General features: G+C 36.5%; 1 protein-coding gene across 3 annotated transcripts in view; it reads left to right on the top strand.

Moving 5' to 3' along the window:
- Positions 1–22,670, top strand: part of FER (FER tyrosine kinase) — a 433,226-nt gene that overhangs the window by 20,426 nt on the left and 390,130 nt on the right. For 2 of the 3 annotated variants that reach the window (XM_027036470.2, XM_053225532.1), the window contains exon 2: positions 6,312–6,457. The exons of the other annotated variant lie outside the window; for it this stretch is intronic. The gene's annotated coding sequence lies outside the window, so the exon portion shown is untranslated. The remainder of the gene's footprint in view (positions 1–6,311; positions 6,458–22,670) is intronic. 3 annotated transcript variants of the gene reach the window in all.

Here is a 22,670-nt window from a genome sequence, read left to right on the forward strand (position 1 = left end):
GCCAGATCTGGATCAGGTACTAACTACTGGAACTGGGCATAGGAAGTATTGGCCAGTCACATGATCTGAATCATGTGGACTGAGGTCACTGAAAGAAAAAGACTACAGTGTGACCATGGGAAGGGGCAGTGGATGTTGGGCAGGCATAACCAAATATTCACTATAATCTTACCAATGTGCATATATGTCTTTCTGCATCTATACAACCTTGAAAAAAAGCCCGCACCTGACTTAATGTAAAATTTTCACTTACAACTTCCAATGCATTTACCATCTGCTCCCCAACAAAAGAAGGCAAGTCAAAGACTCATTTAAATACTGCATCTAAGTTTAAGTCTAAGATCTCTGGGTAATTTCTCCCAGTCCTTTTTGAATAGATAGCCTTATGGTCTAGTAACTGGTTACATGATAAATATAACTAGTTGTAATAAAGTTTGTGTTCATTGGTAGAAAGAATATAGCATAAAGACAATAAAAACTGTCAATTAGAAAAGAGAAAAAGAAGAAACAACCCACAATCCATACTATGTGCATATTTCATTGGATAGGTATGGCAAGGACTCTTTGCCTGGCAGTGGAGGAAGATTTTTGATTAGCCAATATGGCTATCTCTGCTTCTACCACCCAGGATGGTCTTCTTTGTTTTCTTTCCTCCTAGTTACAGCTAAGATGAGTATTGAGAGAGATTCCTGTACTGGGGACTGCATTGCCTCAATACCTCACTTTCTGTTGATGAGGTGTTGGGGTCCCAGGAACCATCTTAGGGGCTAAGCAGTAACAAATCTTTGTTGGGAGTTTCTTAGGCAATAAAACTCTTCATAAACATAGTGTTTTATTTATTTTCATTTGATCACCTTCTCCCAAATACCCAAAGTCTGATCCTAGTCCGTGAATCAGATCATCTTCTGGTATGCCTCTGAACAATTTGTGCATCACGGTAACCCAGTGATTCTACAACATGGAACAATTCTTACCTCAGGGTACATTTGGCAATGTCTGCAGATATCTTTGTTGTCATAACGGAAGGCTGGGACTGGGGAAGTAGGTAGATGTTGCTAACAACTAGTAGGTAGAGCCCAAGAACACTGTTAAACATGCTCTAATGGATAGGATAGCCTCTAACAACGAGAATTTCCAGTTCAAAATGACAGTAGTACTGAGGTTAAGAAACCACGAATATCCTAGGCTTCTCAATTTCCTTGTTGGCTTCTCTTTCTAGCCATTGAGAGCAGCTTCTTTAGGTAATAGTGCAGAGCTGATTTGACCCTGCTCCCAGACTATTTCACAGTGCGTAGTTCTTTATAATGGGTAAATATCTTCTTTGCTAGGATGCTTGGGGAGGAGCCTGGAGCATTAGGCTTCTCTCATATTTTGGGGCACCTGGCTGGCTTAGTCGGTAGAGCATTGAAGTTTTGATCTTTGGATTGTTTGTTCGAGCCTCATGAGATATTTTAAAAATTAAAAATAAACGGTTTTTTTAAAAAAAGGGCTTCTCATATTTTGTTTTTGTGTGGTTAAAGGCTCTAATTTTAGTTTAGGGATATTTGGTTTTCATCCCTGTAAATTATAAGATTATCAGCCATCTTGGATTTATAATGAAAGACTGAAAAGATTTTCTTTTATAAAGACCACTCAAAGTGTGCTTCTCTTTTGAATGACCTTACTGAAGACTGTTGCACAGTTGGCAATATACTATCATCCCAACATTTTTTACTAAGTATCCTATAGTTCCATCCTTAGTAGCTGCATAGTCCGATTTTACCAGAGGTGCCAATTTACCAGTTGCTTTTCTTATTAAGGATTGCTGACTTCTCATTCTACAGTAGAGGAATTCCAAATACCCTTCACTTTCTATTATTGACTCAGTTCCACAGTTCAGGGCTGTCAATTGTAGTGCCTGATTTCTGGCATGAATTTTATATTTGTCAGGCTTCTTTTAGATTGCAGCGGTAGAAACCTAGTTAAAAAAAAATTAATCCTTCCCATATCTGTAAGTGGCACTTCCATCCTTGTTTTTGCCCAGACCTCCAACCTTGACTCTTTTTCTTTTGTTTCTCACCAACAATCTTTCAGCATATTCTGTTGGCTTCAAAATATGAGATCTGACCAACTGCTCACCACTTCTTTTTGGGGTTCACTCTGGTTCAACACCATCCTCTCTTTCCTTCTATGTAACTCCTAACAAGGCTCCCTCCTACTACTTTTGTTTTCATAATGTTAGCTTCAGAATATTAGTAAGAGGCCAATTAGTAATTAGTGATATTGTACTAATATTAGTATAATTTCTTTGCTCAGAATCTTGCAGTGACTTCCCATGTAACTTCAGAGTACAGGCTCAAATCCTCAAAATGAGCTAGTGTTTTGTGGTCTTGCTCTCCCTCCCTAATGCAGGACTTTTTTCTGAACTCAGATTTTTCTGTTGTCTCTTCTATGCAGGCCTCTTGCTCATCTTTAAATAAGTTCTTCGCAGTTAGCGTTTCCCTGGCCTGGAATGCTCTTCTCCAGATGTCCATATGACCTACTTACTTTTCTCCCTTAGGTCCTGGCTCAAATATCACTTCATGCTTAAAGTCTTTGATAACCAACATCAGTTTGAAATCGCCTACCTGCCCTACATGTCTTATTACTTTTTCCTTCCTTTTCTTTATAACAGTTGTCAACACTTTATGCTGTGTGTTTTATGTATTTATTTTGTATTTTATTTCTTCTGTAGAATACAATCTCCATGAGGGCAGGAGTTTTTGTTTGAGATATTTTGTAGGAAAGTGCATGGCACGTAACTTAGTAGGCTCTCAGCAAATACTTGTTGAATGAATTAATAAATTAAAAAAAATAATTTGTTGCCTCATGTAGCTGTTAAGTCTGAAACACTGGTGGGACTGAAATTACCCTGCAGAGGTGAGAGATTATTCATTAAGCAAATCTCTCCAGGGGAGAATGGGGAAGTGTCTTTGGTTTAGTACCCTAGAATACAAGTAAATATAAATTAAAAAAAAATAAGGTAACAAAGGAAATGTAAGAAGAAAAAAAAAAAGGAATATAGGTGAATATCTTTCAGGGAAGGGATGGAGAGAGCTTTATTTCTCCAAAGCTCATTGGAAGTCTTAATCTTTAGGGAGACACGATCTTTAGCTTCTAAGGCTGGTTGTTGTGCAATTATCCTGTAGTACCTTTTGCTCAGAAGTCTCTGATTGCGCAGGAACATGAGAAATCCAGAGAGAATTGTTTCTCAACAGTAATTCTAAAGTTCTAGCAGCTACATCTATTCACATCTGAATTCACCAGAACAAAGGTGTAATTAGATCTAGGGACAAAATATTTTCAGAACTTTCATTCTCTTTCTGTCTCTTGGCTTTTGTCTTCTCTGGGTTGGCTCTCTGGTGAGTGGGTACTTACTGTGTTCTTTCAGTTCAGCAACCTCAGCCAAAAGAGAACTTTCTAATTAGTTCTGGCAAAATTTTTGGGAGTTTTAGTTGCCTAATTGGGTCATATACCCATTCCTGATCTACTGCTTGGGGAAGGAAATATGCTGACTTTCCAGGCCTGGGTTATGCACGTATTCTAGGAACTTTGTGCTTATTTTAGGAATCTGAGAGTGGGAATGATTAGTGTCACTCAAACTACATGGATTGAAAATAAGAGAAGGGTAGTTCAACAGAAGAAAATTGAGATGCTGCTACCGAAAGAAGGGGAGTAAAAAACAGCATAAGTCTGTCACTTGTATGCACATGCAACTCAAACTCATTAAAAAACAATTTAGAATCTTATATATAGGCATTACTGCCATACCTATTTAGATGCCTAAGACAGAAAATTTAAGAAGGTACTGGCTTTCAGTGTCATGCAGCTACAGGGTGGCTCTTGTATGACCCTGAGAGTGAAAGTCTCCATTGATCGTGCACCCTAGACACCCCTCATACCTCACTGTAGTCCTGGTCATGAAGAGAAGCCTATTTAAGGAATAGAAACTATATTTTTACTATGAATGTGAGTTAAAGATGGTAGCCTATGTAGTTGGGGAAGTTGGTGAGGAAGATTAAGGTACACCACAAAGTAGTAATTGTGCATTTTCAATGTGTCTGTAGAAATCTTTTTTTAAAAGTTTATTTCTATTTATTTTGAGAGAGAGAGGAGACAGAATCCCAAGCAGGCTCTGTGCTATCAGCACAGAGCCCGATGTGGGGCTTGAAGTCACAAACCATGAGATCATGATCTGAGCTGAAATCAGGAGTGAAGACACTTAACTGACTGAGCCACCCAGGCGCCACAAACTTGTCTATAGAAATCTTTGCTGAGTTCTGATGAGGATGGTAATATCTTAGAAGTAACACAAGGAATATACTTTTTGTTCATAGGTTTATAGTAAGTTCAAAGAAAGAAATGTTGCATTTAGAAATGCTACCAAGGAAGTTGTTACTTATTTTTTAATCAAAATGACTTCAATATCAACTGGAAAATAGGTTTTTTTTTCATTGAAAAATAAAAATTATAGACATGAGTTGAGTTGGAGAGTGAGACATAAATAACATGTGGCTGCTTTGACTAGCTTCCTTGAACAGGACACTTGATACTGCTGAGTGTTGGACATGAAACCTTAGTTGAATAGTTGTCTTTCTTGTCCTTACATCTTTGAAAATAACTCTTTCTATATTATAGTGAAAGACCAAATCATGAAATTCTAGGTAATTCTCAACTATCTTTGCTGATTGAGAAGTGGCTAAAAAAAATTCAAATTAAGTGGATTGTCCAGTAATTTTGCAGTCTGTCTCTGGAGTGGAATTTAGATAACATATGTAATATGTACATTTAAGTATACACTCATACATTTTGTTCTTTGGAAATATTTATAAGTAACACTGTTTACTGTGTCTAAGGGGTTTAATTGAAGATATGCTATTGATAGCAGTATAAAAGAGAAGCATGATTAAAATTTTCATTTAAGTATCATTTGAAGTCATGAATTCTATCATTTAATGTAGAAACTCTTGTCAAAGCCTCACATTACACCAAAGTGCAGAAGTCAGGGAAAGCCATAATTTAGTTTGGAATTTCATTGATTCAGTACTCGCTTGTTTGGTGGCTGTAGTGTTCCATGTATTATGTAGGATGATGGCCATATTAAGATAATAATCCCTGTCCCCGATCTTGTCACAGTTTAATGGAAGAAGAGGGATGTAATAATACTCTCGTTATGTGCAAATTAGATTTCCCAGTTCTAGTTTTGAGAACCTTGCCCAATCTAGAGGAGAAGAAATGCTTGCCTGGGGGGCTAAGAAGGAACTCTTTGGAAAAAAGTAAAAAGCGTAGAAGAGTAGGAGACTTGGAAGATACTCTGACACATTACTCCTGACCAGGAGGAGTAATCTTATTGCTAACCTCCATGAAATATCCTCTGATTCTTGTGAAAGTCAAAGATGTAGGGGAAATGACAGGAAACAGAATAGGCAAACAAAAAAAGAAGAGTTTGAAAGAAGGAGAGAGCTTCGTTTATAACCAAGAAGTCAAGATTAGAGACACAAGGGCTTGAGTTAAAAAATGAGGAACTGTGACAGAGCTATAAACAGCATATATTGCCATCAATGATAAAGAAGAGAACAGCTTAGAAATTCTTATAGTTTCAAGGGTTGAGAGAACAGCTGATGGAAGAATCAGGATTTGGTATACTCATATTAGAGACAATATGTGTTTACTGGGAGAATCTTTCCTAAACCTTCCCAGCTTTTGAGAGTTTTTCTTTCATCATTAATTACTTCTTTAGGCTGTAATAGAATATATTTTAAAATGTTTGTTTATTTTTGAGAGAGGCAGGAGAGGGGTAGAGAGCGTGGGAGAGAGGCAGTCCAAGCAGGCACGTTGCCATCAGCACAGAGCCCGACATGGGGCTCTATCTCATGAACCATGAGATCATGACCTGAGCTGAAATCAAGAGTTGGAAGCTCAACCAACTGAGCCACCCAGGTGCCCCTAGGTTGTAATAGTATTTTAAGAAATGTGATTACTTGCTTCTTTTGACATGCTTCAAACTTGAAATTAGTTTTATGCTGTAAAAATGGAGAAAAACATGAATTACCTATTGAAAACTGAGGGAATAGGTTACAGGAGAAAGTAAGGCATTACTCATTGAAAAGGTTATGGAAAGGGGAGAGAGTAAACAGTGTAGATAAGCTAGGTGAGTATAGCATTCTTAATGGGCTGACTCTGATACACTGTCACAATTAAATTCCAATAGTAGCCTACTATACTCTATGTGTACATTTTTTACCTTTTTCTCTGTAGTTAACATTTCTGACTCCTTGAATTTCTTCTTGCAGCTCATGTTTTCTGGCCAGACTTATGGTCATTCCCGTGAGACTTCACTGCACATTTTCTCAAGTGTGTTCCTCATCCCTAATGTGTAATCCTTCAACATGGACCTGCTACTTTAGCTAAGATATGACCAGCAATGAATAGTAGTAAGGTAGGAGTACTTTACTGTTCTTAGTGAATTGCTAAAAACTGAAACTGTGAAACAGTTTTGATTTGTCTTGGTTTTGTAGTATTTGTGTTAGATTATTGTACCTAGGCAATCATTTTATATTTATGTTGTTTTTTGCTTGTCATTTATCCTACAGAATTTTATCTCATTTGTGATGTAATTATTATTTTTTTCAACTAACATTTACAATCAGCAGAATCCCAGTCTATATCTTTTTGCAGCCTGTATGTCCACTAGTCCTATATTTTCAAGCACCTGGCACCAAGCTCAATATATCTTATTTTCTTCTCAAACAGTTGCTCTTCCTTCTGGTTTCTGTATTTCTATTAATAGCATTATTAATTCCATTGTTTAACACAGTCCTATATTCATTTATTATTTCATTCATTTGTTTGATGTACACTGACAGGCTTCTGTTAAGTAGTAGACAGGTTGCTGCTTCTGTGGATATGATGATGAATAAGCTGCATATTCCATCCTTATAGCTTATATTTTAAAGGAGTGGGGACAGGCTTAAAAATGAACTGACAAAATAAAAATTAATTGTAATACACTTTTTTGAAGGAAAGCAAAAATCAGATAATTTGGAGATAAGGAAGTAGGAGCTGCCTTAGATAGGGTGGTCACAAAAGGAGTTGATGTTTAAGATTCACCTGTATATGAGAAGGAGCTATTTCCAGAGTAGGTGGTATGTGTGTATGTGTATGGTGTTTTTGATGTGGAAAGCATTCTCATGAGAAGGAATAGCGAAGTGAAATGTCAGGCAGAGAAAGGAAATATGGTATGTTCTCACTTATATGTGAAATCTTAAAAAGCCTAAACTCATAGAAATAGAGTTAGAATGGTGGTCGCCAAGAATTGAGGAATAGGGGCAGTGGGGAGATGCTGGTCAAATGGTATAAACTCTCAGCTATAAGATAAATAAGATCTGGGGATATAATGTACACCATGGTGAGTATAATTAACAATACTGTATTATATGCTTGAAATTTGTTAAGAGTCGGTCTTAAATGTTATCACCACACACACACACACACACACACACACACACACACACACACACTCATAATTATGTGAAGAGATGGAGATGTTAACTAACTTTATTGTGGCAATTATTTTGGACTTTATACATATATCTAATCATCACATTGTACACCTTCAACTTACATGTTATATGTCAATAATATCTCAGTAAAGCTGGAGGTGATGGAGGGAATAAGGGATTAGTGGGTACAAAGACTTTGGAGCAGGAGAATTGGTGAGTTGGAGGAACAGAAAAAACCCCAGTGTGGCTGAATTAGTGAGGGAGGCAAAGATGGGTAGGAAGAGGTTATAGAAATATGCAGGGCTTTGAAGGGTTTGGAAAGAAGTTTGTATTTTATTTTAAATGATATCATCATTTGAGCTGCTGTGTGAGGAATGGGCCGGCCTGGTGAAAGTGAAAGCTGGCAGTTTTAGTTGCTGAGGTGAATAGTAGTGGCCTGATAAGGTGCTAGCAGCATGAGACAGAGAGATGGATGGATTTGAAATGGATCTGAATCAGAATGTATGGAACTTTGAATAGTTTGGGTGTGGAAACAGAACATTCTGAAGATGACTCCAAGATTTTTGGGTTTTGAGCAACTGGGTGGATGCTGGCATCTTGTCCAGAAATCTTTTAGATAACTATCTTTACCATTATGTCAAAAATTGGTTCTTTCACTGAAAGGGAAATTAATTGTAATGTTAGAAATAATGTTAGTGCTGGAAATAAAACCATCTGGCAAATTTGTAATATGTACTGCTTAATACTTTGTTTTGCTTTTTCCCCTGAAATTTAATTTATATGAGTTTTTGTTTTTGTTTTTATTTTATTTCTTTTATTAGTAGTTCTGTCTTTTTTGTTTTTTGTAAAGACTTTTTAATATATTTTGAAAGAGAGGAATTACTATTTATTGTTTGTGTTTTATGTGACAGGCTTTTGGCTAGCTGTTTTAAATACTTTATTTTATCCTTACAACAGACCATTGAGGTTTTCTACTTTGCATATGGTTACCCTTTGAGCTGAGAAAAGTTGTAGCATATGGGAAATATGTAGATGGAAGGATCTTAAAGATCATCTACTTCCTCCTCTTTCAGCGGAGACCTAGAGAGGTTCTGTGACCTGCCCACGATCACACAGCTGGTTTTCACATTTGCTGAGACCAGTGCTGCTTATACTCCTTATGTTTCAGTCCAGCTGGCCTCCCCTCACGCTATCTTCCTGTTCCATCAGCATTTCATAATGAAAATGTTGAGTGCTGTAGAACAGTGGAAGATATAGGCAGTGTGCACCCATATTACCTTTCTTATATATTCACTCACTGTTGAAATTTTGCCACTTTTTCTCTCTTTATATATTATATATTTTTAAAATCATTTGAAACTGTACTGGAGAGATTATAATATACAATTTTTAGTATGCGTATCTTACATGGGAACGTGGATAATTTCTTGCATGTTCATAATATCAATATCACAAATGAGAAAATTAACATTATTTAAAAATATGTTTAATATAATGGTCCTTATTGAGATCTCCCCATTTGTCCCTAAAACTTTTTCCTAAATTTATGAATCCAGGATTCAGTCAGGTTTCATGCATTGCATTTGATTCTTTATTCTCTTTTAATTTTGAACAGTCCCTCTTTTTTGTTTTTCTTGATCCATGTTTTCTTTAAGAGATATAGTGTGTGTATATACTTAATGTCTCTCTAGGGAATTGCCTAGTTTCTTAGAACATTATTCATCTAAAACTTATTTGCAGTTTGCTTCTTTCCTTCCAGTTCTCTGAGGTTGCTGGAGATAAAATTGTTTATTCCAAGCTTTTATTTTTTTTTTTAAACCATCATCCCAACCTTAAGTAGACAATGTAGGAAATTTACATTGTATTTGATCCAATGGCCCCAGTCAGCTATTGAAATTCATTTAAAACAACAGAAATCTGAAACAAAACAACAAATCATAATTCTGAAGAAATTCCTCTACTTCCCACCATTACCCACCCCCACCTTCTAACCTAGGGATGTATATCTAGTCGCCATGGATATTATCATGATACATTATAAAGCAGTAGCAGGCTAAGATTTTGTCTTGGAAAAATGCACAGTTTCAAGTGGGAAGCAGATTAGAATGCAGATGATAAATAAGGACATTAGTAGAGACGACCAGAGCTCTGCACAGTGAGAAAGGATTGAAGTACCTGCTCTCTCTGGTACTTATGTAGAGCTGGCATTCAGTGAGTGTTCTTCTTTCCTTGCTTGGTTTTGAGTTTTACAGATTTGGTTGTTTTTTTTTTAAGCGTTAAATGGCATTTAGGAACAAGTGGTATTTTGGTGGGGGGGGGAGCAGTGGGAGGTAAATATTAAGCAGCATTTTTAAAGAGGGGAGAGTGACATTTTACAGTTGAGAGGAAAGAAGAAAGTGTCAAGGAGGAAGGGACTACTCAAGGTGGTTTAGGGAGATCTGTGTAGGTTTTTTCCTCATTTTGTTCCAGCCAGGCTTGGATTATAGTTCTATGCTTTTACTACACTTTGCACAGGGATTCGTTATAGTTATTGCTATGTGTTAGAACTGCTTTTCCTCTGATAAGCTCCCGGAGTCTGTGACCAGTATTTTTTTTTTTTTTAAATCTATGTGTACCCAGGACTTTACTCAGTACCTGGCATATTGTAGACATTGAATAAATACTTACTGGATGGATGGGTGGATGGATGGATGGATGGATGGATGGATGGATGGATGAAAGAAAGAAAGACTTTTACTAAGACCTAGTGCAAAAAGACAGATTCCTGTGCTGGGAAACCACAGTAATGGTGGGATCCGGTTTGATCGATTCATTGTTGAGGTGCTCAGTTAGAGCAGGAATTGGTTCAGGAGTCTGGGAGAAGGACCAGAGATGAAACCAGAGCATTCCATGAGTGGGAATACAATTGGGTTCTTTTTCAGAGAAGTAGCTAGCATGATGTAAGCACCTTTGTCATTTTCTAAATAAAATAAGTATATTTAAAAGAGAAATGTTTTCTAATATTAAGCATTCCATTTGTGAATTTGATTTTTACGTTCTTAATATTCAGTCTTAAAAAGTTTGTTGGGAAATCTTTCCTTTTCCTTATATGTGTTTATATTATAAAATGAATACATGCTTATGATAAAAATACAAACTAGAAATACATAAAATACAAAGTGACATTCATCTTACTATTCCAGGTCTCACTCTTCACAAGTAGCTAATGTTAACAGTTTGATGTACATCAAGTTGGACTTTCAAAAATATATATATTTTTTAAAACACACATATTTATGTTTGTATAGTTTTACAAATAAAATCATTGATGCCCATGTTCTGATATTTGCTTTTCCTCCTTATCTATTTTACCTATGCTCCATATAATTCCAAAAGTTATTGGATATTTAGGAGGATGGAAACACTAGCAGAGGATAGTAGCCTAAAATCAGAGTAATTGAATGTTAACATTTAGGGAACTTAGAATAAGAAAAATGCCTGCTAAAAGTTTTATTAGTTTAATTGCTGTTAATTTAGAAGTAGTTTTTGACTTATTTAACCTATATTAAATTATAAAAGTAATCATTTTTCATATTATGCATTATAGAATTAACACATAAGAAAGTAAAACTTTAAGATTTATTGAGTACATGAACATGTAATCATGAATAGGACACACTGTCATTACTGCTCTTTGATAACAAAGAGCAGAGGCCAAGAAACCTGCCTGGAGGTGGCGATATGAACATACTCCTGAAGTACTGGTAAGAGTTAGCTAAGCTTTTTAAAGAAATGGCTAAGGGATGGGCGCCTGGGTGGCTCAGTCGGTTGAGCGTCCGACTTCGGCTCAGGTCATGATCTCACAGCTTGTGGGTTCGAGCCCCGCTTCAGGCTCTGTGCTGATGGCTCGGAGCCTGGAGCCTGCTTCGGATTCTGTGTCTCCCTCTCTCTCTGCCCCTAACCCACTAGCATTCTGTCTCTGTCTCTCTCAAAAAAAATAAATAAACATTGAAAAAAAAATGGCTAGGGGAAATGAAGGAGAATTGAATCAGAGCTGGAGGTTGTTAGGACAAATGCAGTAGTAAGAAAATCAGGGGAAGTCATTTGATTTAATATGTGTAGGGAAAGAAGTTAGGGGGTTTCATGCCCTGGTGTTGGGACAGTCCAGGTTTATATCCGTTGTCACGGAATAATAAAGAGTAGTATGCCATTGTACTCTTAAAAATACCCTAGTTCTGGGTAATAAGTGGCATCACCCTTAAAGAGAGAATATAGGGTGTCCTGATCAATATTAGGGAATTCAGCTGGAGATCTCTCTGAGATTGAAGAATAGGTATAGTAAGAGTTAGTAGTACCAAAAAAAATGGTAAATAGTAGCTTATGGCCTAGAACTAGAATATTACAGTTTACCATTGCAGAGATGAAACTGTTTTGGATTTAGGCTATGGGCAATAGCGGTGGATGGTTGGAATGAAGCTGGATTGAATGGATCTTTGGAGAAGAGAAAGACTATAGAGGTTAGAATCTCCATGGATGAAGATAAGAGTTGGGTTAGAGGATAACATTGGGGGACAAGTGGAGATTGAAAGGAAGATTTGGAGACAACAAAGCTAGATGGGGTAAAGCTGAATAAGGAGAAGAAAATTTTGAATGAGATCAGAAGAGCAATGATTTGGAAATGGCACTAAAGAATCAGGATAGTGTTACCCATCCTTTCACTATCGCCCCTCCCCCACCCAATTCCCATGGATATGGGTGGCGGAATGTAGGGAGAGGGTAGCCTCCACCTGTGAACACTGTATTTTTGGGGAGCCAGATTTCAAATAGGGTAAGCAGTTGAAGTGTACAGATTTAGGAGTTTATTTACAAACCGAATGGAATTCTAGAAAAATAATTTGGGAAGACATGACTATAGAGAAAGGATAGAGGAAGAGTGGGGATTGGGCCTTGCCTTTTGGGAAAAGATTGAATTATACAAAGAAGCCAAAAATGGAACTGATTTTCCTCCATGTTCTTTTTTTCCTTCCTTCCATGTTCTAAACAGTGGTGCAGGGTTAGCCTAATCTGGGTTCTCTGAGAGGCTGTCTGGCTTTGGCTTAGTTCATTTCAACTATAACTGATGAAACTTTAATAGATGCCATTCTGCTATGGTATGCCTTTAATGAACCTATTTGAAAGCACACATATGGATTTTGAAATTATTTTGACTTCTCCTGTATTGCTGCTGTCTTTGAAGAGAAAAAGATTGTTTGGCTTTAATTTGAACACTGAGCTCTTTTATAATAATTGATCACCTAGTAAGAGTTTAAAGGTTAAGAGGTATCTAGATAATGGTTACATTTCTAGAATTTAGGCCATACAAGGTAGTATGCAATGTGGCTATACTTAATTGTATTAAGTTTATGTATATACATAAACTTTTTAACCTTTGTTCCCTCTTTTCCTTCAGATTAGCAATGTTTCATAAACATGTCCCTCATTTTCCTACCTGTCACTTTACTTATGTTTAAACTTCTTCTTGGAGAATAACTCTGCTTCATCACTTGCTCTTCATGTTCTATCTTGTGGGGGTGCTCTCCTTTTCTCTCTCATGCTTTATTAGTAACTGCTTTTTAATAAGTCTCTCTGAAGCCAGGCACATTATATACTTTATCTCATCTGAGCTTCATAACAACCCTGCAAAGTAGGTATCACTATCCCCATTTTAAAGATAAGAAAACTGAGTTTCTAGGAGATTAATTAAAATGCAGTTACACCGCTATTAAATGGTACAGTTAGCATTTCCACCCAGAACTATCTGTTTTCAAAGCTGCCTCCTGCATACATGTTTGCAGATAGATACATGTATCTGTGCTCTTTTCTTAAATACCCCTCAAGGCTTGTTGGAGATATTCTTTTGTTTTTAATTAAAAAATTTTTTACCAGCTTCCTTGAGGTATAACTGACCTATATAACAGTGTCATTTAACATATAACATAGTGCATTTAAAGTACATTATGTGATACATGTGTATATATTGTGACATGTTCTTTTTTTTTAATTCAGCAAATATTTTATTATTTTTTTAAATTTACATCCAAATTAGTTAGCATATAGTGCAACAATTATTTCAGGAGTAGATTCCTTAGTGCCCCTTACCCATTTAGCCCATCCCCCCTCCTACAATCCCTCCCGTAACCCTCAGTTTCTTCTCCATATTTGAGTCTCTTCTGTTTTGTCCCCTTCCCTGTTTTTATATTATTTTTGCTTCCCTTCCCTTATGTTCATCTGTTTTGTATCTTACAGTCCTCATATGAGTGAAGTCATATGATACTTGTCTTTCTCTGACTAATTTCACTTAGCATAATACCCAGCAGTTCCATCCACATAGTTGCAAATGGCAAGATTTCATATATATATGATATATATACATATCATATCTTCTTTATCCATTCACCCATCGATGGGCATTTGGGCTCTTCCCTACTTTGGTTATTGTTGATAGTGCTGCTATAAACATGGGGGTGAATGTGTCCCTTCGAAACAGCACACCTGTATCCTGTGGATAAATGCCTAGTAGTGCAATTGCTGGGTCATAGAGTAGGTCTATTTTTAGTTTCTTGAAGAACCTCCATACTGTTTTCCAGAGTGGCTGTACTAGCTTGCATTGCCACCAACAATGCAAAAGAGATCCTCTTTCTCCGCATCCTCAACAACATTTGTTGTTGGTGTAACTTCATTGTTGGTGTATTAAGATGTAACTGATTTCTGTGCATTGATTTTATATCCTGCAACTTTGCTGAATTCATGAATCAATTCTTGCAGTTTTTTGGTGGAATCTTTTGGGTTTTCCATATAGAGTATCATGTCATTTGCAAAGAGTGAAAGTTTGACCTCCTCCTGGCTGATTTGGATGCCTTTTATTTCTTTGTGTTATCTGATTGCAGAGGCTAAGACTTCCAATACTATGTTGAATAAGTCTATTTATTCTTAATACACTGTAAATTGTTTGAAGGAAGCAATCCAGAATTTATTTATCTTTGTACCCTAATGCTCTCTCGCCCATGTTTATTCAATAAATGGTTGTTGATTTATATTAATACTTTAAAAGAAAGAATAAAAATTCTGTTAATAATTCTGTTCTCCCCAAATAATTACTTCAAATACATTTTTAAAATTAAACAACAGTTCTTTTAAAAACATGCATATTGTTCATTTGTTTATGGACTTGTACGATGTTCTTTCTCAGTGGAATAGTATCATCCAATAATGTTGTTCCAGGAGGCTGTCTGGACAATCCAGTGCTGTTTCTGGTGAATTAATTTTTATTTTAAATTAAGCTAAAAACAACACTTTCAAATAAAGCATAAGAGGTGTTTTAAATACTGACTCTGTAAGATGGCCAAGGTCAGCATATATTAACTGGTAATGAATAACATTGTCTTCATAGTTACACTTTGGTGACTATTCATTCCTGACTGTTTAATGCTTATGAAAAAAACACCTCACTTTGTATTCATATGAGGTCAGTTTTTTTTGCTTTTTAGAATCCTGTTTCTTACTTGCAAAATTGGTGGCTTTTTGTGACTTTATTTCTGTCTTGCTGCAGACAGCTTAATATTTTGTTCAAATAGTTACTGTTTCCGACTTTTGTCAGTATTGAAGCATATGAAAGGTAAGAAATACCATTAGGTAATTATATTTGTACTTTAACTGATTAATGATTTGATAGTTTTTTATTAATGAATAAACATATTCTGATAAAGTAATTTGAACCATATACTGATTTTGATTGGTTTTATTAGTCACGGATTATAAATTCAAACTGTTCAATTTCTTGCCTACTTGTGAAAATATCTCTTGGAGAACGAATGAAATATTTCCTATTTCTATTACACAGTTATTTACTTATTTGCAGATTTTTAAAAATTAGCATACCTTCTTGGTATATTTGAATCTCTTCATCAATGTTAAAATAAAGAAAATAATTCAATAAATAAAGAAAATAATTCAATAAAAGAAGACATCATCTCTGTTAAAATAAGCCACCCTTACTTGAAGGAGAATATTCAGTACAGATTAAACTTTCTGTATACTATATAAAAATCATATTTCCATCTGTATACTCGGAGAATGTAAACATTGCCAGTTGTGGAGCCAAAAGTTGAAAAACAGGAGAAGTTTTAGAACAAATACTTGGATATACCCTTGTACTTACAAGAAATAACTTGGGAATTCTATTATCCTACCAAGGTAACTAGTTATCTGTTTTATATTTTGCTATTTTGTAACTTCCATTTTTGTTTAAAAGTATGTATAGATTTCTTTACTACAACATGAATTCTAATATTTGAAAATATAGCAATTTTTAATAGTTGTTTTAAAGTGTTTAATAACTAAGGTGAATTGAAAAGTCAACGTAACTCACTTGATTCTCAATAACAAGCTGAATAAAACAGATTTAAATAAACCTAGTCAATAGTTTATTAGTTTCATTACTCTCACTTTTAATTAAAAAATTTTACAATATTCATTTATTTTTGAGAGACAGAGAGAGAGAGCATGCATGCAAGTGGGGGAGGGGCAGAGAGAAGGAGACAGAGGATCCGAGCAGGCTTGAGCTGTGAGCGCAGAGCCTGATGTGGGGTTAGAACCCACAAACCTTGAGATCATGACCCGAGCCAAATCAAGAGTCAGCCACTCAACCCACTGAGCCATCCAGGTGCCCCTATTACTTTCATTTTTTTAAAAGATGCTATTTAAAAGTAGACATCTTTGCTAATAACATGCATGTACTTTTGTATAATATTCTGTTCCTGTCTGATTTGTACTTAGTATCAAAATTATAGATATTCTTATTTTAAAATTTCATTTACAAATCTAAAAAATATGTTAATTCTTATAATTATTTGCAATAAATTGAATGCCTACTGTATTCTAGGTAGTAACTTAAGCCCCAATGATATAAGGATGAAAAATATGTGATATTCTTATTTCCATGTAGCTCATAATTTAATGGGAGAAATGTATTTCAACAAATAGCTAACATATACCATGAGAAGTGTTATATTCATCACAGATACATACATGAACCCTGAGATCTGAGAAAAGGAAACACTAAGTCAGCCTGGATGATTGTGGTTGTGGGGATAGTCAGAGAAGCCTTCACAGAGAATACTACTTTAAAGTTTAGTTGTGGATAATTCTCCAGGCACATGAGGGAGGAAAAGCATTTCGACTGAAGGAACATCTGCAAAGGCACAGAGACTTTTAAGGAATCATAGTAGTAAGAAGTTGTATCGTTGCTGAGGGTAGAAGGTTGTCTGGGGCCAGCTTTGATTACCAGGCAAAGGAGTTTGAAATTGAACCTGTGGGTTAGGGTTGTAAAATTAATACCTAGTATTATTAAGTATCCTAAAGAATGAAGACTGCAAAGTAGGGACTACTTAGTACAATGCTGTGTAGCCTCAACCACCTAATTCTTTTAAGAGATTTTTATGCAACAATATGCAAGGCACAGTTTTAAGCACTGGAGATACAGTGGGGAACAGAGCAGAGTACTTCCCTGACCATTTGGAACTTACATTACAAATCAGTCTATAAAGTAACCACCCACCTGACCCCACCCTCTGTCTCTGTCTCTCTCTGTAATTTTTGGCTACAGCATAACCATAGGCTTTGCTTGAGATTTTTTTCACCTTCCTCAAGGTTAACATAGGCAGCTCTGTTTTACTCTGGAAGAATGTAGCTAAATGTGTGATGCCCTCTCCATCTTTTTCTTCCTCCGACCTATAGTTTGAGATCTGAGCATTACTTTTCTAAATATTGGAATTTCTATTGAGGTAATTATATATTAACATGAAGTTGTATGAAGTAATAATCCCTTGTCCAGTTTTCCCCAATGGTAGCATTTTGCAAAACTATGTATAAAATGACAATCAGAGTATTAACGTTGACACATTCCACTAATCCTATTCATAGAAATAGGATTTTTAACTGTAGTCTGTTTTGATTGTACTCATTTGTTGTGTGTATATTAAGTTCTGTAAAATTTTATTACTAGTCTAGATTCATGCATCCACTACTACCATCAAAGTACCAAACAGTTCCAACATTGATAGAATCCCTTGTGTTCCCCTTTTATGACCACACTCACTTCCCTACTCTGTTCTGCAAGCCGTAAATCCAAGCAACTCCTACTCTGTACTTTTTCCAGAATTTTTTCATTTCAAGAATGTTAGATAAATGGAACTTTTTGGGATTAGCTTTTTTCATTCAGTAGGGTTCTTGGAGATTCATCCAAGTGGTGGCCTCTGTGGATAGTTTTTACTGTGGGTAGTATTCCATGGTATGTTTTCACTTGTTGAAGGAACTCTGGCCTGATTCCAGTTTTTGGCTATTATAAATAAATCTTCTGTGAGCATTTGTGTACAAGTTTTTGTGTGAAGATATGTATTCATTTCTTTGGCATAAATGTCCAAGTGTGCAATTGCTGGGTCATAGTATAGTTAATGTTTAGTTTTATCAGAAACTAGAGTTGGCTGTACCATTTTGTCTTCTGACCAGCAACAAATGAGTGATCCCGTTTTTTCATATCCCCACAATCATTTGATCTTGTCATTTTATTTTAGTCGTTCTGATAAGTGTGTAGTGATATCTCATTGTAATTTTTTTAAAAAATAATTTTATTTAATTTATTTTTTTAATAGGCTCCATGTCCAGCATGGGGCTTGAACTCATGACCCTGACATCAAGAGTCACATGCTTTACCACTGAGCCACTCAGGCACCCCTCTCATTGTAGTTTTCATTGTATTTTCCTGTTGGCTAATTATGTTGAATATTTTTTCATGTGCTTATTTGCCATTTTTATGTCCTTTTCTGTGAAATGCTTGTATATGTCTTTTGTTTATTTTCTTTTTTCTTTTTTTTCTTTGTTTATTTATTTTGAGAGAGAGGCTGAGAGAGAAAGAGAGAGAGAGCGTGTGGGAGGGGCAGAGAGAGAGGGAGAGAGAATCCCAAGCAGGCTTCTCTGTTGTCAGCACATGAGATCCATGAGATCATGGTTCATCCTGAGCTGAAATCAAGAGTTGGACACTTAAGCAACTGACCACCCAAGCACCCCTGTTCATTTCCTAGGCAGATTGTTGTTGTTAACTGTTGAATTTGAGAGATATTTATATATTCTGGATACTAGTCTTCTGTCAGATATGTTGTTTGCAAGTATTTTCTCCCAGTCTATAGCTTGTCTTTTTATCCTTTTCACATGGGCTTTCACAAGCAAAAGTTTCTACTTTTGATGAGGCCCAATTTATTGATTTTTCTTTATGCGTTGTGGTGTGTTTTTTTTTTTTTTTTTGTCAAGTCTAAGAACTTTGCCTAGCTTTTTGATCATGAAGATTTCCAAAGATATCCTTTTTTTTTTTCTTCAGTGTTGCAGTTGTTTACATTTAAGTTCATAATCCTTTTGAGTTAATTTTTGTGTAAGGTGTTAGGTCAAGGTTTTCTCTCTGTCTCTCTCTCTCTCTCTCTGTCTCTCTCTCTCCCTTTTTTTTTTCTTGGCCTGTAGAGATATTCAGCTGCTCCAGTACCATTGAATTGTTTTTGGCTCTTTGTCAAGAAGCAGTTGAGCATAATTGTGTGGGTCTTTTTCTGGGTTCTCTATTCTGTTCCACTGATCTGTTGTTTATCCTCTACCAAGATCACAACTGTCTTGATTTCTGTAACTCTATATTATCTTATTCCCCAAGATGGACATATTTGTTTGAATAGTTTTTCCACCTCACTCTCTCCTCTCCTCTAGAGCTCAGATGATACAAATGTTGGATCTTTTCTTATTGTCCTAAGGCTTTATTCTTTTTGTTCATCCATTTTCTCTGTTTTTTTGGATTAGTTGAATTCTATTGCTCTGTGCTTACATTCACTGATTGTATCCTCTGTCATCTCCACTCTTCTATTGAGCTTGCATCTAGGGAGGTTTATATTCCTGTTCTGCATTTTTAGCTCTGTAGTTGCCATCTGGTTATTTTTATAACTTCTGTTTCTTTGCCTAGATTTTCAATTTTTTACATTTGTTTTTAGGATAATTTATAATTGATGAAGCATTTTTTTTTAATATATGAAATTTATTGTCCAATTGGTTTCCATACAGCACCCAGTGCTCATCCCAAAAGGTGCCCTCCTCAATACCCATCACCCACCCTCTCCTCCCTCTCACCCCCCATCAACCCTCAGTTTGTTCTCAGTTTTTAACAGTCTCTTATGCTTTGGCTCTCTCCCACTCTAACCTCTTTTTTTTTTTTTTCCTTCCCCTCCCCCATGGGTTCCTGTTAAGTTTCTCAGGATCCACATAAGAGTGAAACCATATGGTATCTGTCTTTCTCTGTATGGCTTATTTCACTTAGCATCACACTCTCCAGTTCCATCCACGTTGCTACAAAAGGCCATATTTCATTCTTTCTCATTGCCACGTAGTATTCCATTGTGTATATAAACCACAATTTCTTTATCCATTCATCAGTTGACAGACATTTAGGCTCTTTCCATAATTTGGCTATTGTTGAGAGTGCTGCTATGAACATTGGGGTACAAGTGCCCCTATGCATCAGTACTCCTGTATCCCTTGGATAAATTCCTAGCAGTGCCATTGCTGGGTCATAGGGTAGGTCTATTTTTAATTTTCTGAGGAACTTCCACACTGCTTTCCAGAGCGGCTGCACCAATTTGCATTCCCACCAACAGTGTAAGAGGGTTCCCGTTTCTCCACATCCTCTCCAGCATCTATAGTCTCCTGATTTGTTCATTTTGGCCACTCTGACTGGCATGAGGTGATACCTGAGTGTGGTTTTGATTTGTATTTCCCTGATAAGGAGCGACGCTGAACATCTTTTCATGTGCCTGTTGGCCATCCGGATGTCTTCTTTAGAGAAGTGTCTATTCATGTTTTCTGCCCATTTCTTCACTGGGTTATTTGTTTTTCGGGTGTGGAGTTTGGTGAGCTCTTTATAGATTTTGGATACTAGCCCTTTGTCCGATATGTCATTTGCAAATATCTTTTCCCATTCCGTTGGTTGCCTTTTAGTTTTGTTGGTTGTTTCCTTTGCTGTGCAGAAGCTTTTTATCTTCATAAGGTCCCAGTAATTCACTTTGCTTTTATTTATTTTTTAAAAAAATTTTTTTTTTCAGCGTTTATTTATTTTTGGGACAGAGAGAGACAGAGCATGAACGGGGGAGGGGCAGAGAGAGAGGGAGACACAGAATCAGAAACAAGCTCCAGGCTCTGAGCCATCAGCCCGGAGCCTGACGCGGGGCTCGAACTCACGGACCGCGAGATCGGGACCTGGCTGAAGTCGGACGCTTAACCGACTGCGCCACCCAGGCGCCCCTCACTTTTGCTTTTAATTCCCTTGTCTTTGGGGATGTGTCGAGTAAGAGATTGCTACGGCTGAGGTCAGAGAGGTCTTTTCCTGCTTTCTCCTCTAAGGTTTTGATGGTTTCCTGTCTCACATTCAGGTCCTTTATCCATTTTGAGTTTATTTTTGTGAATGGTGTGAGAAAGTGGTCTAGTTTCAACCTTCTGCATGTTGCTGTCCAGTTCTCCCAGCACCATTTGTTAAAGAGACTGTCTTTTTTCCATTGGATGTTCTTTCCTGCTTTGTCAAAGATGAGTTGGCCATACGTTTGTGGGTCTAGTTCTGGGGTTTCTATTCTATTCCATTGGTCTATGTGTCTGTTTTTGTGCCAATACCATGCTGTCTTGATGATGACAGCTTTGTAGTAGAGGCTAAAGTCTGGGATTGTGATGCTTCCTGCTTTGTCCTCTTCTTCAAAATTACTTTGGCTATCCGGCTGGCCTTTTGTGGTTCCATATGAATTTTAGGATTGCTTGTTCTAGTTTCGAGAAGAATGCTGGTGCAATTTTGATTGGGATTGCATTGAATGTGTAGATAGCTTTGAGTAGTATTGACATTTTGACAATATTTATTCTTCCAATCCATGAGCATGGAATGTCTTTCCATTTCTTTAAATCTTATTCAATTACCTTCATAAGCTTTCTATAGTTTTCAGCATACAGATCCTTTACATCTTTGGTTAGATTTATTCCTAGGTATTTTATGCTTCTTGGTGCAGTTGTGAATGGGAACAGTTTCTTTATTTGTCTTTCTGTTGCTTCATTGTTAGTGTATAAGAATGCAACTGATTTCTGTACATTGATTTTGTATCCTGCGACTTTGCTGAATTCATGTATCAGTTCTAGCAGACTCTTGTGGAGTCTATCGGATTTTCCATGTATAATATCATGTCACCTGCAAAAAGCGAAAGCTTGACTTCATCTTTGCCAATTTTGATGCCTTTGATTTCCTTTTGTTGTCTGCCGATTCTAGAACTTCCAGCACTATGTTAAACAACAGCGGTGAGAGTGGGCATCCCTGTCGTGTTCCTGATCTCAGGGAAAAAGCTCTCAGTTTTTCCCCGTTGACAATGATGTTAGCTGTGGGCTTTTCATAAATGGCTTTTATGATCTTTAAGTATGTTCCTTCTATCCTGACTTTCTCAAGGGTTTTTATTAAGAAAGGGTGCTGGATTTTGTCAAAGGCCTTTTCTGCATCGATTGACAGGATCATATGGTTCTTCTCTTTTTTTTTTTGTTAATGTGATGTATCACGTTGATTGATTTGCGAATGTTGAGCCAGCCCTGCATCCCAGGAATGAATCCCACTTGGTCATGGTGAATAATTCTTTTTATATGCCGTTGAATTCGATTTGCTAGTATCTTATTGAGAATTTTTGCATCCATATTCATCAGGGATATTGGCCTGTAGTTTTCTTTTTTTACTGGGTCTCTGTCTGGTTTAGGAATCAAAGTAATACTGGCTTCATAGAATGAGTCTGGAAGTTTACCTTCCCTTTCTATTTCTTGGAATAGCTTGAGAAGGATAGGTATTATCTCTGCTTTAAACGTCTGGTAGAATTCCCCTGGGAAGCCATCTGGTCCTAGACTCTTATTTGTTGGGAGATTTTTGATAACCGATTCAATTTCTTCGCTGGTTATGGGTCTGTTCAAGCTTTCTATTTCCTCCTGATTGAATTTTGGAAGAGTGTGGGTGTTCAGAAATTTGTCCATTTCTTCCAGGTTGTCCCAATTTGTTGGCATATAATTTTTCGTAGTATTCCCTGATAATTGTTTGTATCT

This window comes from Acinonyx jubatus, chromosome A1 (genome assembly GCF_027475565.1).
Source record: "Acinonyx jubatus isolate Ajub_Pintada_27869175 chromosome A1, VMU_Ajub_asm_v1.0, whole genome shotgun sequence".
Lineage (NCBI taxonomy): Eukaryota > Metazoa > Chordata > Mammalia > Carnivora > Felidae > Acinonyx > Acinonyx jubatus.